At 46.2% G+C, this 17,789-nt stretch overlaps 1 protein-coding gene across 2 annotated transcripts in view; it reads right to left on the reverse strand.

Annotated features, from left to right (window-relative positions):
* Positions 1 to 9,657, reverse strand: part of KIAA0040 (KIAA0040 ortholog) — a 17,668-nt gene extending 8,011 nt beyond the window's left edge. The window contains exon 1 of one of the 2 annotated variants that reach the window (XM_019530883.1): positions 9,370 to 9,657. The gene's annotated coding sequence lies outside the window, so the exon portion shown is untranslated. Of the gene's footprint in view, positions 1 to 9,209; positions 9,342 to 9,369 lie in introns of those variants that run through there. The other variant, XM_019530884.1, reaches the window with a different exon arrangement.
* Between the last annotated feature and the right edge of the window lie 8,132 nt (positions 9,658 to 17,789).

Here is a 17,789-nt window from a genome sequence, read left to right on the forward strand (position 1 = left end):
CACATTCTAGAGGAGAGAAATCTCTCTCTCTCTCTCTCTCTGGGTGAATGTGTGGCATGGAGCATAAGGGGTCCAGGTTTTGGCTGGGACCTTTACCTGCTGTTCTAGTAGATAGCAGTTCAACGAAGACAAGTGCAAAATGCTGTGCCTGGGCAAAAAGAACCACCAACACACTTACAAGCTGGGGGATGACCTTCTCAGAAGCACAGCAGCAGAAAGGGATCTTGGAGTTATAGTTGACTCCAAAATGAACATGAGTCATCAATGTGATGAAATGATCGACAAGGCTAACTGTACTTATCATGCAGTAGCAGATGCATGACAAACAGGTCCAGGGAGGTGATGCTTCACCTCTATGTGGCACTGGTCAGGCCACCGTTCAAGTACTGCATCCAGTTTTGGGCACTGCACTTAAAGTGATGCAGAGAATCTTGAGAGGGTTCAGAGGAGGCCACTCGTATGGTCAGAGGCCTGGAGGCAAGGCCCTACAAGGAGAGATTGAGAGACCTAGATCTCTTCAGCCTTCACAAGAGAAGGCTAGAGGTGATCTTGTGGCTGTCTATAAATTCGTCAGGGGAGGGCAGCAGGAAATAGAAGATGCTCTGTTTACTAGGGCACCCCTGGAGTAACTAGGAACAATGGCCACAAATTGACAGACAGCAGATTTAGGTTGGACGTTAGAAAGAACTTCTTCACAGTAAGGGTTGCCAGAATCTGGAATGGGCTTCCCAGGGAGGTGGTGCTCTCCCCTATGTTGGGGGTCTTGAGACTGGACAAGCAACTACTGGAGTCCCTTCTGACCCTAGCATCTATGAATCTATTAATATAATGCAGAATTAGGTATAATAAAGCATAAATGCATATAGCAAATGTGTGTGAGAGGCAGTGATTTCTTAGGCAAGATCTTTCATTGGACCAACTATATAGCTGAGATACAGTTAGATGAGCTTTTGAATGCAAGACACTTTTCCTCAAGTCTCAGCAAATGTAGCCTCTCTCAAATTTGGTGGTTCTCTCCTGGCTTGTGGTTATTAAAAAGCCTGTCCCTGTTTAAAGGAGAAGATAAATTAAATAGATTCTGTAGGCCCCCACAACTGCAGTGGAGGGGTATCACGTGCCAGTGGCAGCAAGAAAATATTGAGTCTTCTATTTTTTAAATATTGTTATCACAACACTTGTCTTCTCCTGGGGCCTATTTTGTGCAAATGCAGTAAAGTTTGGAAAGGGTTGTGTTTCACTAATACTTACAATTGTAAGCTTGACCATATTGCTTTTATCTGCAAAACAAGCAAATTATCTTCTTTTTTTCAGTCTGGGTTGCCTGGTATTCCAATACAAATATCACAGCATGGGAAGTTTTTGTCTGGATATTCTGTGTAAAGCAGGCTTGTCACTTATCCATAAACTTCCTGACAGCTCATAATATGAGGCAACACTGACTCTTGATGTGCTGTTCTCCATATATAAAAATAATTTTCTACATATAAAAAGAATTTTCAGACCAAACAGGATGTATAATTTTATACCTGTCCTGAGGCTCTTTTTATTTACTCCCTTTAAAGTTTTAAGTGGGTTGGAACTTCCTTTTTCAATTGTAATAAATTGGTTACAGAAAAACAGAGCCATTTAAAACATTTCCATGGCTACTCTTTCCCTTTAAAATATAGCTTAGTAAACTGAAATGCCTCTCACTATGTTTACATAAAATGCCTAACCCAGAGAAGCCCTCGGCTGCTGGCTCTGAGCCTCAGTCACGGATAGCATGTAACTGTTCTGCCCAAGAAGCAGATCACAAACTAGACTGTGATTCTTTCTTTTGCTCCAGGGAGAAGTATCATGCACCAGCCCTGTAAGCTACTTCCCTGTTCCCTAGCCTGGCTCAGTGCTGGGAGTGCACTGTGTGAGAGCAGACTTGAAGCCATACCCCATTCCCATCCGCCTGTAACCACAATTCAGGAAGAAACAGTAACCATAGTTCAGAAGTTCTCTCCTCACACTTCTAGAAGAAAAGGAAACTGGTACAGGGAAGTAAGGGCAACTTTATGCCTGAATCATAATCTGATCCTCTGTTAGCTTTAATACACAACTGACTTAAAATAATTTATTTTTAGCACACCCATTAAAGCCTGTAATTTTGTAGACTTAGAGTTGCTTGTCAGTGACATAAAAGGCTTGTTCATTAAAAAAAAAAAAAAAAAAAGACATTGGCTGTGAGGCTTTTTGCCTTTGGACTGGCAGCTTGGATACCAAGATGTCATTTAAGATTATCCAAGGTTGTACATCACTAGTCTAAACCCTAAGTTAAATTGTGCAGTAAGAAGGTGTTTATTTTGCAAGGTCCCTGTATAGGAACATTCTGCTTGGTATGATAAACAATGCCTTCTTGTAGGAGACCCAGGGTTCACAAGAGTGGGGAGGAGGCCTAGACACAGGGGCTAGAGACAGACATTCAAAAAACTGGAGCCTGAATTGATTCAATCTTTGTAGGTTTGTCTAACCTGCAAAGACTGAACTGATTTGCAAGTGCACAGGCATTCACATTTAATTCTGGAAATGAAGGCTGCAGCTCCTGCTGCACTGTGCAGCACTGCTGGGGTGGGGGTGGGGGAGCTTGCTTCAGCCCAGCTCATGGAGCTCTGCCTCTAGCTTCTGGACCCTTCCAGAGCTTCATCTGTTGGGCTAAAGCCACGGGCCCTGAGAGGTGCTGTGCGATGCGGCAGGAGCAGGAACCATACCTGGAGGTGAGGGGGAGAAAAACATTTCTGTCAGGCCAAGCCAGCTTCCTTTCACCTCCCTCAGTTACTCCCTTGCCATTCCTGCTGCTGCTGCTCCACTCTGGGAGGGGGGATTGGAGGCTCGTACTTCAGCTTGGTGGCTTCTGCCCCGCACATGGAGCTCTGGCTGCAGGCTCTGGATGCCTTTGCCTTCCATGGCATCCAGAGGCACGCTCCATGCGCTAGGCAGAAGCTGCGGGGCTGAAGCTTCCTGCACCTCCACCCAGAGTGGCATGGCGTGGCATGGCCATGGGAGCTGGAGGCGAGGGGCTGCAGAATAGCTCCCCAGCCAGCCCACTGCTAGTTGTGCAGCTGCAGCCCTGGGTGCTGCACAGGATAGGGGGCCCACAGGCACCTCTGAGTTGGCCTGGGAAGCCCACTCCTGTGCTGCCAGACCAGGCTGTCATGCAGCAGGATGGGAAGCACAGACATGCAGCCATAGCAGGTTGGGAAGTCCAGGCTGGCCCCTCTGCCTCCACCCTTAGCAGGACTAGTAGGTTGGTTGGGCTCAGCCCTGCAGCCCCAGCTGCTGGCAAGACAGGTGAATGGCAGGGGCCATGCCAGCCGGCTCTGGCCACGCTCCCTCCCCTGCTGAGGTGGGGAATGGCTGACAGGGGCCTCAGTCATCCAGTGGGGTGGGGGAGGGGAATAAACCCCCTTCTTGCTCCCTTTTTCTAAGGGGGCCCTGTGTTGGGCCATGCCCCCACCCTTGCTTGGGCTAGAGAGCAGAGGGGCAGGGTCAGCCCTTCTTCGCTGGAGCAGAGAGCACAGCCCCATCCATGACTGCAAAGCATCTGGGATCCTGGGGGACTCTGATTTAACTTAAATCAGGAAGGGTTCTGGGACAGAAGTTGCATAAACTGGTTTGACCCAAATCAGTTAAGTCTGTTACTATATTCAGCCAGGTTTATTTTAAACCAGTTTCAGCCATTTTGAAACTCGTTTATGTGCACAGAACTTATGTTCTGTTATAGGTTTGAACCAGTTTCTAATCACTTAAACTGGTTTATGTGTAACTTCTGTCCCCAGCCAGGGAATGGGTAGCACAGCTGTGTGCATGAGTTCTCAAGCTAGGAACAGAAGAGGAGCCCCAGGTCCAAATTCACTTGCAGCAGGAGAGTTAGACCTGTTTAGAGCTGGGCATGGTAGAGGCAGGCACTGTGGGATCAGAAGCACATTTTCGGGAGAGCTGCTAAATCCATTTGTAAAATAGTCATTTAAAATTTGATAGGGAAAAATGAGTAGATTAGGACAAACCCTTCAGGTTGCTAGGCATAAAGAATGGATATCAGAAGAGAGTTGACACAGTCATTTGTTCTAAAGAATTTGCCGCAGCTATGGATTGGGTCTTGGCCTGATGTAAGGTACTACATCAGCAGGGCCCCTAGTGTTTGCATTTTGTGCTTCCATTCTAGATCATATGGTCAAAGAAATGTCCAAAAGTTACATTTCTTGACCTCTGTTCAGACATCTCAACAAGTGAGCTTATTCTAGGAGGTGCTAGGTGCCCACAGCTCCTGTTAAAGGTGCTGGGAACTGCCAGTTTTTACCTTTAAAAATGAGCTCATGTATTGGTCACTTTTCTGTGGATCGCTTGTGTTTTCCAGTTTGAACCTACAGAATACAATGCTCAGGCTATAAGATCAAGCATCAAAGAGTTGAGAAATTAAAATATAAAGGCTGCTCAGGAGGAATTAATGTTCCACATCCTATATGTTTTGTAGCAACCATATATTTTGCAGTAGTAGTTTAGATTTACCTAGAAGAGTGGGGGCCAACCATTTTGGCAAGAGTGCCACAACCTAGCCCTGTACCCTTATCAAGTGCCACTCTGGGCAGGGGAGGGGGATAAATCTGTTGCTTTCTGCTTCCCACCCTATCTGCCACTGTGCTGCTTGCCCCCTCCCTGATCTGCCATGTGCCACACAAAGGCTGCCCATACCACTTGTGGTGCATGTGCTGCCTGTTGGGTATCCCTGACCTAGAACAAAGCAAAAAATGAATAGAAAAAGGATTTAAGCTCCATGTGACAGAAGTGACAGGGCTGGGGGTCTCAGTACCTGATCCTGAAAGTCAATCAATGGAGACAGACCTCTATGTCTGCACAATCTCACTGATTTCAGCAAAATTCCTTGCTGGCTAATCTGGATGCCTTTGCAGGACAGACGCTGTACCATGTAAACTGTCCTGACTTGTTTTTGTTCTTGCAACTCTTATACTGCAATAAAGACACCTTTGTATATTTAATGTGGTAGGGGGGAATACTTAAAGGGGGAAAACCAAGAAAACAGAACACCTGGAAGGTGTTGGCTTGATACTGCAAATCATGAAACTGTTCATCTTGCCAACATTAAAAAACATTGTCCTGGTAGAACTGCATGGATGTAGTTGAGCCCATCCCCATTGGGGCTGTATAACTGACACAATGCAGGGCTTATCCTAGGTACTTTCAATGTGATTAAGTTACTAATAAGCCACTCTGATATGTGGCCCACTTAGCACCAGAGCAGCCTGCCAACATTCAAAGTTCATGCCAAATCAATAAATTTGCATGGATGTATGTTTTTCTTCATGTGGACAAGGCCTAACTGATAGGCCAGCCTTCAGCACCCTGCACCGTGTGTTATCTACTATACTGGTACAAACCATTAGAATGGGAACACTGAATCACCACATTGGCTCAGACTAAGGGTCCATCTAGTTCACTGTTCTGCCTCTTACAAGTAATGGATAATTTAGAGAAAGCACATAAGAAACAGTATTTTGATCTGTGTGCACTAGGATGAACTACCTTTGACTGGTGTAGGATTCCACTGACTTCTTCAGAAAGGCTTAAAAGCTCTTTGATTAAAGCAACATAGACTTACCTAGCTGTACAAGCATTTCTAATGTGTCTTTGGTTTAAACCTGTAGACTAAAAGCATATGTTCATGCTCACTTAGTTTTCCTTTTAACTAGGAAAGCCTAGTTAGAGTTGATTCAAGTGGTGAACAGTACATTCCTGTCACTCCTATAACTCACAAATGTCACAAATAACTTTACTCAGATTCCTCCTGCTCTCCATCAAAAATGCTACCATTATATAGACGTTAAGTGTGGCCAATTCTATCCTCAGAAGCACGACCGTCCCTAGGGGGGTGCGAATTGGGACAACTGCCACAGGCTTTGCGCTTTGGGGGCCCACACAGAGCTGGGCAGACCAGCTGCAGTGACTCTGCACCGCCGCCACCAGCTTTGCATCCAGCTGCTTGCTACCCCCCACACCGCTGACGCTGCCGATAGCAACTTCTTCAGGTCTGGGGTGCACGGGATCAGGACGGGGCCCCACAGGGGCCAATTTGCCCTGGGCCCCACACTCTGCTTGGGTTGGCTGTGCTCAGAAGTGAAGGGTTTGAAAAGTTATGAACGTTTGAACCCAGGACATTAAAAACAAAACTGTTTTGCAAATTTAACCATAGAAATGATACCTAGAATCTGTGATAATATCAGTAACTACACAGAAATATAGTCTATGCGTAGATACATTCTGATATGGCAGTAAAGTTCAATGACAGAACTTGAACCTAAAAGAGAGTGGTACCATTGCTATTCAATTTTTATGTTCACCATGTTACTAATGAGCTTTTTTGACAGTTTATAAAATCAGGCTTGGTAAACAATTTGTTATCCATTAAATGGTATAGATGCTACCCCTCAATAATTCTTCTGATATATGTTGTACATGATACATATATTTAGGTCCCAGTCTGCACACTGGGCTCTTACTAAGCATCTATGAACCTCTTTAATTCAAGATGATCTTTAAATAGGGATGATCCATCCCTTCCTATGGTCTGAGAGAGCCATTTTGGTTATCTGAATAAGCTGTTTGTATCCACAAGGATATTTATGTATGATACATATTTATGTATCTAAGCTCATGTGGGCCTAAGTAGACCTGTGTAAAGCTTTTGTTATAAGCCCGGCGTGACACTCCGAGTTTCGTTTTCTCTTAACAGTCTGAAACCTCTGCTGCTGCTCTAGCTGAGGGTTTTCACTGAAGCTCATAAAGCCTTTGTGCAGGTCTGGGCAAACTGTGCAGAGGGCCTGGGCTTCTTTGTGGTTGGGATGCATTCCATGCAAATCCTGGAAGCTTTAGATAAACTCTGCTTTGCCATTTGGGATATCATTCATCCAGAGAATTGGAGAGGATATGTGGTGGCCAGGCAGCGGACAAAGTGGAATGAGGACTCTGTTTCGAGGTCAGCCTGAACCAGCAGCCTTGAGATTTGCACCTCCTCCAAGACTGGAGAAGTTTATTAAAATGTGTAGCTCAGCCCCATCTAGGTCATGTGACTCTCCTTGAACTGACACTCTCATGCTCTGCAAAGGTCTCATTGTGACCCATGGTTCCCTGAGGGAAATGATTGATTTTCAACAACACGGTTCCATAATGTCAAAGAATGATCAGCAACACAGAATGCTTGAAGGCTGGGCAGACTTTCTTGTCCTTTTCCCACCTGGCCAGGGTCTCTCAGGGCTTTTCTTGAGGTGCCCTGCCTCTGTTGGATGATTGCTTCAGCTTAGAGCTAGATATATAGCCCTCTCCAGCATCAGAGATTTTTTCCACACATCATCACTTTGCATCTCTCTTAACAGTTACTACTATTAGCCAGGGGATAGGCCCCTGTGCAGCATGGGTCCAGGAAGGTCCAACACTTTGTGACCAGACCCTGCTGCATATGTGTGACACTTTATGGTGAAGCAGGGCCCCAGATGTAGATGCAAGGCACTCGCCTTATCTTTTCTCTTCAGCTGAACCATAAGCATTTGTTTTCAGAGTGTCAGTAGCTCTCTGTTCCAAGGACCTAGGCACAGTATCAGGATCCCTGAATGACGGCAGCCTGGAGTTCTTAGGCCTTTTGAGCCTCTGGGCTGGACCAACAATATCCTCTGAGTGGTGCAGTTAATGTGGTTAAAAAAAAAGTTACCTGTAACTACAAGCCATTTCACTGAAAGAGTTAGAGGTAAGAACCCCGCTGTCTCTGACGGCAGCTGAATTGGGTTGTTTCTCAGGGCTGGGGAATGGATGTAAAGGGGAGATGCTGTTGCTCATTAAAAAACAGGTGATTTTATTTTAAAAAGCCCAAAGCTTAGACTTCAAAGGCTATGTCTGTTTCTAAACCTCTCTGGATTTCCGGAGCTGAAACTGCAGAGGATCCCAGACAGGCTTTATAGGCTGGAGAAGTCAGAGGCATGGAGGTCCCTTCCTGTGGGAATTAGCAGTGGATCTCTTACCCATTGGAGGTGGAGTCTATCTTGCCATCTGAACTGTTCACAACGGAAGCAGCACTATGTCCATATAAATCAAGAACACCTGAGCTGTCCTTTATGAACGTAGGTTCATGCACTCAAACATTCAACATGTGGTGCAGCACGGTAAAAATAAAGCTGGCTTTCTCTCAGTACCAGTCTGAGAAATTAGCTGCTTGCTTTTTCCATATATGTTGCATGTTATCACTTCTAAACCTAGAGGTGAACAATATTGCAGAACCCGGGGTGCTGCAAGTTTACTGTGCTGTGCTTGTATTATGGAGCAGCTAGAAACTGCAGCCCCGGGGGAGGGGACCCTTCACGCAGCACACACGTGTACACTGCATGCAGTGAGAGACTCTCTGCCCCCAAAATCTTGCAATTTGTGTATATAGGGTAAGAGTAAGAGGGAAACAGAGGTCCAGAGCTAAAGTGAGTTGCCCAAAGTTGTGCAGCAAGACTGTAGCAGAGGTTGGAACAGAGCCCGTCTCTCCTGCCACCCTGCTGCTGAGCTTCGGCTGAAAACATGCAGTGTGGCTGACCAATTCAGGGCGGTCAGCCCATGGGACGAAGCACCCAGAGGCTGAGCTCCCAGTTCTAGCACTGCGGCATGGTTAGCCTTGTTAATCTGAAGTCAAGTAGAAGGCAGGAAAGTCATCATCAGCCCTGTAACACTGCAACAGACAGCAGGAAGGTCCCTGTGCTCTGCCTCAGTTTCCCCATTTGGGAAAGGGGGGTGCTACTTGGCCAGGGAATGTCACAAGGGAATGTCACAGCCCTCCGAGGTTCCCGGGCGGCAGGTGACCCGGAAGCAGGGTCGGTCTGTCCCCGGTGGCTCAGCCAGTGGCACCCCCATGGCGGTGCCCCTTCTCCTTCGGCAAGGGGCACCGGGCGCAGCACAGGAGCTGGATGCACAGGATGCCGGGGGCAGCTGGGGACGGGGAGCTGAGGCACTGGGACAGAGCCCGGCCGCGCTGCACCGGGCAGGCGGCGCTTGCCAACGCTGGGGGAGGGGGACAGGGATGGGAGCACGAGAGCGGGGCACCCCTCATCTCGCTCCCGAGCCCCGCAGTGGCACAAGCGGACGCGGCGGGAATCTCTGCCCTTGGGAAACTTGCGAGGGGACAGTCCAAGAAATCCTACCTCCCTCCAGCTCCCGCGGGGGCCTCCAGCTCGCCGGCTCCCGCCGCAGCGCCCGACCCGCGGCGCCGCCCGCTGCAGGCGCACAAGTTTTCCGAGCGGGGAGGAAATGGTGCGCGCGGCGCGGGCCGGGCTGGGGGCCCCCGCCCCGCCTCGCTCCTACCTGGGCGGCTCGCGGCTCGCGGCGGCTGTCACACAAGAAAAGCGGTCTGTGCGCTCCCCTCCAGCTGGCTCACGCCCTGCATTTTTGAGGCTGAGCTCCGCTGATGTCAGACACACAACTTCCTCTGCTGGTTACACACACACACACGCTTGAACTCTTCAGTTCTCTCTCTCTCACACACACAGTTCCTCGGTCTTGAACGCTTCTCTTTGCGCGCGCACACAATTTCCTGTCTTGAACGCTTTTCAGTGCTTTCTTTCCCCCGCACACTCAACTTCCTCACTCTTTAACCCTTCTCAGTGCCCACACACATACACACACATTTCCTGTCTTGAACCCTTCTCAGTGCTCACGTGCTTTCTCTTATACACACACACAATTTCCTCACTCTTGAACTAGTCTCAGTGTTCACACACATGCATGCACACACAAATTTCCTGTCTTGAAGCCTTCTCAGTGCGCACTCTCTCTCTCGATCTCTCTCACAGACACACAACTTCCTCAGTCTTGAACCCTTCTCAGTGCTTTTGAAACACCCAGACAGGCACACGCCACCACACAGGTAGACACACTTACGCCACCTGCTTAGATAAACACAAGCGCACACACACACAAGTCTACCACCACGCACGCTGCAAGGACACCACACTGCAATGCATGTGTACTGTGATGCAACACAGGCATGGGTGCATCTAGACTCTTGGAAGGGCGGTGGAGATGGGAAGGTGCATCATCATCATCACATATAACCCAACATGTGTTTTTCTCCAGTTCAAAAAAAACTAGAAGCCTTGCTCATAGCTAGGAGCCTAGAGCTGGGTTATTCAGTTTAAGATTGAAGCAAAAATAAATATAACCTAATTGAATGAGTTAAAAAGTCTGCAGGGCTGTGAAATTGGAACTTCATGACCAGGAGCAGGTAACAGACAGCAGAATTACAGAAGAAAGGCTAGTTTGACTGGTGGGACATCAAGACCGTTAAAAAGAAGAGAGGGTCATTAACACCCACAGAATGAAGAGTTCAGAAGGGGTCAGGCAGACTTTAAGTCAAGTGAGTCCCTCGGCACTGCCTGACTAGAAATGCTCCTGCCACTGGTTCGTTTTAATCTTGAGTGGAGCAGGAATCAAAGGGGGGTGGGGTGGGAAATGCACCACTAATTCCCCCCCCTCCACCCCTGCACACAGGTACACAAACTATCTACCTGCACATGCTACAGGAAAGCAGATACACAGCATACTTGCATATTACTGCACACAAACCTATTATCTATATGCAGTACAGATAAGGAGGCATTGCCACTCACACAGCACAGCGCTGATATGCATACTTCCCATGTGTACCACAGAAAAAGACACCACTATCACATACGTACCCAAATATACTGTCCACTGAAACTGCAGCCAAAGAAACTGCAGCCAAAGTGCTTACACTCACTTGGTTCCATGGGGTTGTACAACAGACTCACAAAAAAGGTGTACATACAAGAATGTACTATCACATACTGACCCACATGCTGTGTACCTTGGTACAAATACACAGCGGGCATGTCTACATGTGCACCTGACTGCGCAGTTGTTACTGCACAGTACATTTAGTACTTCGCTTTAGCAAATACTAAATGACTGTGCAGTAGCTGCCATTACTGTGCAGTCCTGGTGGTGCATGAGTTGTTTCTGACCCTACTGAGCTACTGTGCAGTTGTGTTGGCATCACAATTCATCCCCACTGATGCTCTGTTGCCATATTTTATCACTACGGTTACATAGCATCTTGTATAGATGCACCCAGTGTCTCACACACATGCCTATGGGCACAGATGTGTGCACATGCTATAGGAAGAGATGCACCACTTGGGCAGAGGTACGCAGACCCTAAAACCTGGAAGCAGCTGCCCTGGCTAGGACACTGTATTAACAGAACAACTTGGGAAAAAAACAACCTAGGGGTGAAGGATTCTAGTAGCTCATGGGGATGAAAGAGCATGACGTGTATGTGGTCGGTCTTACCAGCTGGCATGGGGACTTAATGCAAGTATTTCAGACTGTGTGGCTGTGCAGTTCAGTCCTCTTTTGCATTAAATGTAGAGAATCTGAAAATGGATCTGAGTTTGAACTACCAAGCAATGACTGTGGCTGTGCAAAGGGAAATGTAACAGCAGCTGCAAACAGTTCTTACCCACCTCCAGCTTTGGGAACTGCTGCTCGTTTGAGAGAGAGAGAAAGAGAGAGAGAGAGAGGAGGAATGCTGGTTGGAAGACTGAGGTGACTGGGAAAGTAGGAAAAGGTCTCATCTTTCCGTCTGACCTTAGTCAGGACTTTGTTTTTGCAGCTGCAGTATTGTGGATGCAAAGAATCAGAAATGCGATTTTGTCCCATAGATTTACTCCTCTTGGTTTATTTATTTATTTATTAGTTAAGATTTATATTCCATGCTATCCAGGTTTGTGGGTACAATCAATGCTTAGATGTGCAAATGGCATTAATTATTGCTGCAAGTCATTACTGATGCAACACTGTGCCTGATGTTCCTGACAACTAGAACTTATAGGTGCAAATGGTATTTGGGAACCCAGTGTGGGATCCTTAACTTCTACATTCCCACACGCTTGGGAAGGGTCCTCACTTTGCCTCCACTGGCTGTGCAGCACCCCTAATGCTGACTTGCAGTATCAGCCCAGCACTGCATAAGAATCCATAACTTCTGGTCTTGTGGCTAGAGTTCTACCACTCAAAAACACAGAGCAGCCTCTGAATAACCTTGGGCTGTTTAGTCTGTATGCTTCTGAGAATTCAGCTACACAAGGAGCATCATGTACCCTACAGAGGATACTTGCCTACTTGGTGGGTTATGGAGCACTCCATTTTCATCTTCATCACGGTCACCACGTACCTAATCCAGTAAACTTACAGGCCCTGCTACATGTTCAAATTAAATCACTAACATTATAGCTGGTTGGCTCTTTTTATAGCCGAACAGTCATTTTTATCCTGTGATAATTACTTTTCACATGTGGCTGGTCTAAAATTATTGCATGATTAATCAGTTAATTTCATAATATATGTAACCTGTAGCAGAGGCAGAGACACCAAGGACTTGTCTCTTATTGCCACTGGGAATGCAGACTTTTTATTTTAGTTAAGAATCCATAGAAACATGTCTGTCAAAGTAGTTAGCAGGTACTCATATTATAAGCAGAGTGGATATTACTGGTGTCTCTACTGATTGGAAAGCTATGCAGTTATCAGGAACTCTGTAAGTGCAGGTTAATAGCTGCCACAGGGTTCTGCCTTTGTACTGAGAACATCAGGGGTGCTGTAATAGAAATGTCTTGTAGTGCCATTTAGCCCAGAGTTTGATCTCTAACAGCTGCTGTTTGTAGATGTTCCCCACACCTAAATAACGCACTCCTCCTCCCCCTCCCACTGCAGTCCTGCACCAAGGCAAATGTTTCTTCCTGATCCCTACTGGGCTACTGGGCTGCTGACCTGGCTTCTGCTCATGAGTGATTGATAGCGGCTGTGACTTTTATCCCAGTGAGTTCCACTGCAGATTGTCAGATGGCTTTTAGATTTATAACAACAAGCAAAAAGCAACATTTCCAAACCAGAATCTTCTGACCAAAATCCCATCCCCCACTACAACCCCATCAGTCATACCCATAGGTCAGCCCTGATTCTTCCTCCCTCTCCCAAATGTGGGCTCTGCAGGATGGTCCAATACTCAGGTTTGGGTTATCTGAAATGCAGGATCATGGTGGGGGTATTCCAAGGCACAGACAATGCCTGTTCTCTCTACTCAGAGTGCTCTAGCCCAGGAATTGCTCCTGGCAGAGTGGTTTTTTAAACTGCCTAAGCTATTTGTTTTAATAATATCCTCTGATGCTGGGCCTTCCCCTCTGCTCACATGTACAGACTGTGCTTTTCAGCCACATTGCAAAATGTTTTAAGCCCCAGGGCTGTCCTGAACAGCACTACAGCATGGTATGGTAATAGCCATCCCATGATTTAGCAGATACCAAGTAACCTCTGTTACAGTTTGCTTGCTCATGCCCAGCCCTTATCATGTATGCCAGAAATAAGAAAGTGAAATCTGAAAACTGACTGACCCTCTAAAAGAAATGTATTTGCTGAACTGGAAAATACTGGTCATAGTGCAGGAATCTGCATGAATTGCTATGAGCTTTGTGATGCAAAAATTCAGACCAGATGAGCATTATTGTTTAGTGTTTGTATAGCACCTAGGACAATGGGTTCCTGGTCCACACTGGGGTTTTTCTGTTGATACCACAGTACAAGTGTTCAATAATGATAAGAACTGGGCAGAAAAAAGTCATAGTGTTTCATGGATGATTTCAATATTTCAGAACTTTCGATTTCTTTCTATTTGGAGTGAAAACTAAATATAGTGACACTTGACAAAAATGATCATCTCTCTGTCTGGCTGCTCAGGAGGCACAGAGGCTGAATGGCACAAGGGGCCTGGTCCCTGGTTCCTACTGGGCCCATTGGAACAATCTGTCAGAATTAATGGTCTGAGCAAAACATTTAAACTCTGATGAAGTTCTAGGTTTCTATATCAGCAATTTGTGTATATATACAAAGAGCTTATTTGGGATTTTTCTAACTGGCTTTTCTGGTTTTCAAATCTAAGAAGTCTCCTTTTGCTTTTCATTCTGAGCAAAGGAGCCCATTTTTTACATTTATGAGAATTGAATGAAGCCAGTATGGCTTCATTGCAGGCAGGTCTTGTTTTATCAACCTCATCTCCTTCTGTGCATATGTAGACTTCCAAAAGGCCTTTGATCTGGTATCCCACGATGTTCTCATGGGAAAATTGGATGATTGCAGGCTTAACTCAGAGACAGTCAGGTGGGTAAGAAGCTGGGTATGAGGTAGGACCCAGAGAGTTCTTGTGAACAGAAGTGGCCAGTCATGTCCCTCAGAGATCTGTGCTTGGTCCAGTGCTTTTCAACATCTTTATCAATGATTTGGATGTGGGGGTGAAGAGCTCACTGGCCAATTTTGCGGACAACACCCAGTTATGGGGGAGTGTGGTCACGCTTGAATGTAGACTGTAGATACAGGCAGGCCTAGACAGGCTGGCAAGTTGGGTGGATCAGAACCAGATGAAGTTCAACACTGAGAAGTGTAAAGTGCTCCATCTGGGGATGAACAATCCCCAACATACTTACAGGGTTGATGGCACCAAACTGACTAGCACCATGACTGAAAGGGACCTAGGGGTAATAATAGACCATAGTATGAAAATGAATCATAAGTGTGATGCTGTAGCCAGCAGGGCAAACAATACTCTGGCATGCATCAACTGATGCCTCTCAAGCAAAACCAAGGAAGTGATTCTGCCGTTTTATTCAGCATTGGTGAGACCGCAGCTGGAGTACTGTGTCCAGTTCTGGGTGCTGCACTTCAACAAGGACATGGAAAAGTTTGAGGGAGTCTAGAGAAGAGCCACCCATATGATCAGAGACTTGCAAGGTGAGGAAAGGCTGAGGGACTTGGGTCTCTTCAACCTAAAAATGTGAAGGCTGATCGGGGACTTGGTAGCAGCTTACCGTTACATCAGGGGAGTACATCAAGGGCTCGGTGTTCACCAGGGCATACTTGGGGAAAACTAGGGGTAATGGCCACAAACTCCTGGAAGACCATTTCAGGAATAACACTAAGAAAAGCTTCTTCACAGTCAGGGTGTCCAGACTGTGGAATAAACTCCCTTCAGAGCTGGTGCAATCACCTATCCTGGAAATCTTCAAGAGGAGACTGGACAGTCACCTCGCTGGGGTCAGCTGACCCCAGCTGTCTTTCCTGCCTAGTGCAGGGGTGCTGGACCCAATGATCTTGCGAAGTCTCTTCCAGCCCCTTACAGTCTATGAATCTATAATACACACTTTTTCTCTGTTTTGGAACTGAACTCCTGCTGTTTCAACTAAGCGCCTGTGACCGTTACCCATTTCCTCTTCCTGCACCCTGGTTCAGTCACTGGCAGCAATGTGCCACGTCAAGAAAGAGAAAATAAATACAAACTAAGAAGAGGATGGAGGTGCTGGGAATAACATGGGAGAAGGGATATGAAGAAAAAGGAAAGAGCATGAAAATAGAGAGATGCATGGAAGGAAATATGGGAACATTGGCACAGTTACACTAGTAAAGCCCAGACCATCCAGATCAGTATTTGTCTTGCAACAGAGGCCGGGGGTATACACTTTCATAGATGGAGTAGGTGGGCATATGTGTGCAATATCATACCATAGTGGTGGAGATCACAGAATCATAGGAAAGTGGGGTTGGAAGGGACCTTATAAAGTCATCTAGTCCAGCTCCCTGCTCAAGACAGGATCATCCCTGGCTAAAACATCCCAGCCTAGTGTCTATCACTAGGCAGACCTGTGTAACCTGCTTTAGAAAATTCCCCACAGGGATGGAGGTTCCGCAACTTCTCTAGGTAGCGGGTTCCACCGCCTGATCACCAGGGATCCTGGCTTTATCTGATTAAAAAAAATCCCCAATTTTTGGATTTAAAAAAGTAATCCACAATCCACATTTTTCCATGATTAAAATGAAACACCACTGTATATATATATATATATATATCTGTATATTAGTGGTGTTTCATTTTAAACCAGAAAAATGTGGATTTTTGGTTACTTTTTAAAAACTGAAAATTGGGGATTTTTTTAAATCAGAGAAAACCAGGATCCCTGCTGATCACCCTCAGAGTCAAAAATTTCCTCCTAATCTCCAACCTAAATTTCCCTTGCTACAGCTTGAGGCCTTTGCTGCTAGTCCTGTCCCCTACAGCTGTAGAGAAAAGCACATTTTCATCCTCTCTATAATCACCCTTCAGGTATTTGATGGCTGTTATCAACTCCCTCTTTAGTCTTCTCTTTTCCAGGCTAAATAACCCTAGTTCTTTCAGTCTGACCTCATAAATCTTGTCTCCCAGGCCCCTGGTCATTTCTGTTGCCCTGTGTGGGAAATTTTCCAAACAGTCCACTTCCTTCTTGAAGTGTGGGGCTTCTGTTAATACAACCCAGGATGCTGTTCTTTCCTATTCCTTTCTCTTCCCCCACCCGACAGCTGGGGATCCATTTGTGCCCTAAAGCAGCTGAACTATTAGTCCTGAACATTGTATACCACTAGTTAGAATAATAGATACTGGTCTCTTTCATACCAGACTCTTTTGAACCTTCCTAACTTATTTACAGTATAATTTGCTAAGCACTGGTGATGTGAATTGTGCTTCACAGGACCCAATAAACATAAAAATAAGTAAGCCATTTTTACTTGCATCAGTAACATCACATGGTAGGGAGTTTCTATTCTGCAGAAAAGAATACTTCTTTTTGTCTGCTTTACATTTTTCTGCCTGTTAGTTTTTCTGTCTCCCCTTGGCTTTGTGTTATGAGGCAGGCTGCAAAGAAATCTCCAGCTGGGATATACCTTAGACTGGCAACTCCTACCCTTGCTTGTAGCTTGTTTCCTTTCCGAGCTAGGAGAGGTGGTTAGCCATGTTAGTCTGAAGTCAGGCAGAAGGTAGGACAGGATGGCACCTTAGAGCAGTTCCCAAACTGTGGGTCACAACCCCAAATGTGGTTGCAACATCAGTGGATGGAGTCTCGGGGGTGGGAGGCTGTGGATTGGGAGTGAGGGGCCATGCTGAGTAAATGGGGTCAGAAAAGGGGTCATATTGAGGAAAAGTTTGGGAAACGCTGCCTTAGAGGTTCATAAAGACATATGGTTTTATAGCATTATGGTAATTGGTCTGTCTCTCATTTCTGAGGATGGAATCCTTCTCCCCTGGTTACTTGCTGGTCTTGGGAGTACTGTAAAATGAGTCACTTCATTTAAGCCAATGCTTAATTTCTAAAAGGGCATCTAGAGTAACTGGGAAAAAAGGTGTTGATTTACCTCTCCAAGTATCTGTGCATATGTGGGTTGGGCAGCTAACAGCAAAACCTCGGCTTGCCTCTAGGTCCCTGCTACCCAGTTTTTAATTACTGTAATAGAACTACTTAGGTTTAGAGATCTTATACAAAAAGCATTTCTCCTATGCATAAAGAAAAGGGGAAATGGCCAATGGTTGCCTAGTGACCATGGTAAGATGGAGGCTCATTCACCACTAGAAACAGACTTTTCAAGACAGCTCAGCTACCAGTTAGGTCACCTGTGCACCATCTCATTGACCAGCATGCCCCAGTGTTCTTGCTGGTGTGGGGGTGGGAAACTCCCCATTGCTCTCAGTGTGAGCTGCTGTGTGTGGGTCACTTCTGAAAATCTGTCTGGTTCATTTAGGTGCTTTAATGAGATTTCAACCCCTAACTACTCTTTGTTTCCTTTTCTGTCTTTCTTATGGTATGATGAGGTAACATCCGGCTCAGAGTTTTTCCTATTTGTGCAGTGGC

The sequence above is a fragment of the Crocodylus porosus genome, unplaced genomic scaffold, assembly GCF_001723895.1.
Source record: "Crocodylus porosus isolate Cpor-Errol unplaced genomic scaffold, CroPor_comp1, whole genome shotgun sequence".
NCBI classification, from domain to species: domain Eukaryota; kingdom Metazoa; phylum Chordata; order Crocodylia; family Crocodylidae; genus Crocodylus; species Crocodylus porosus.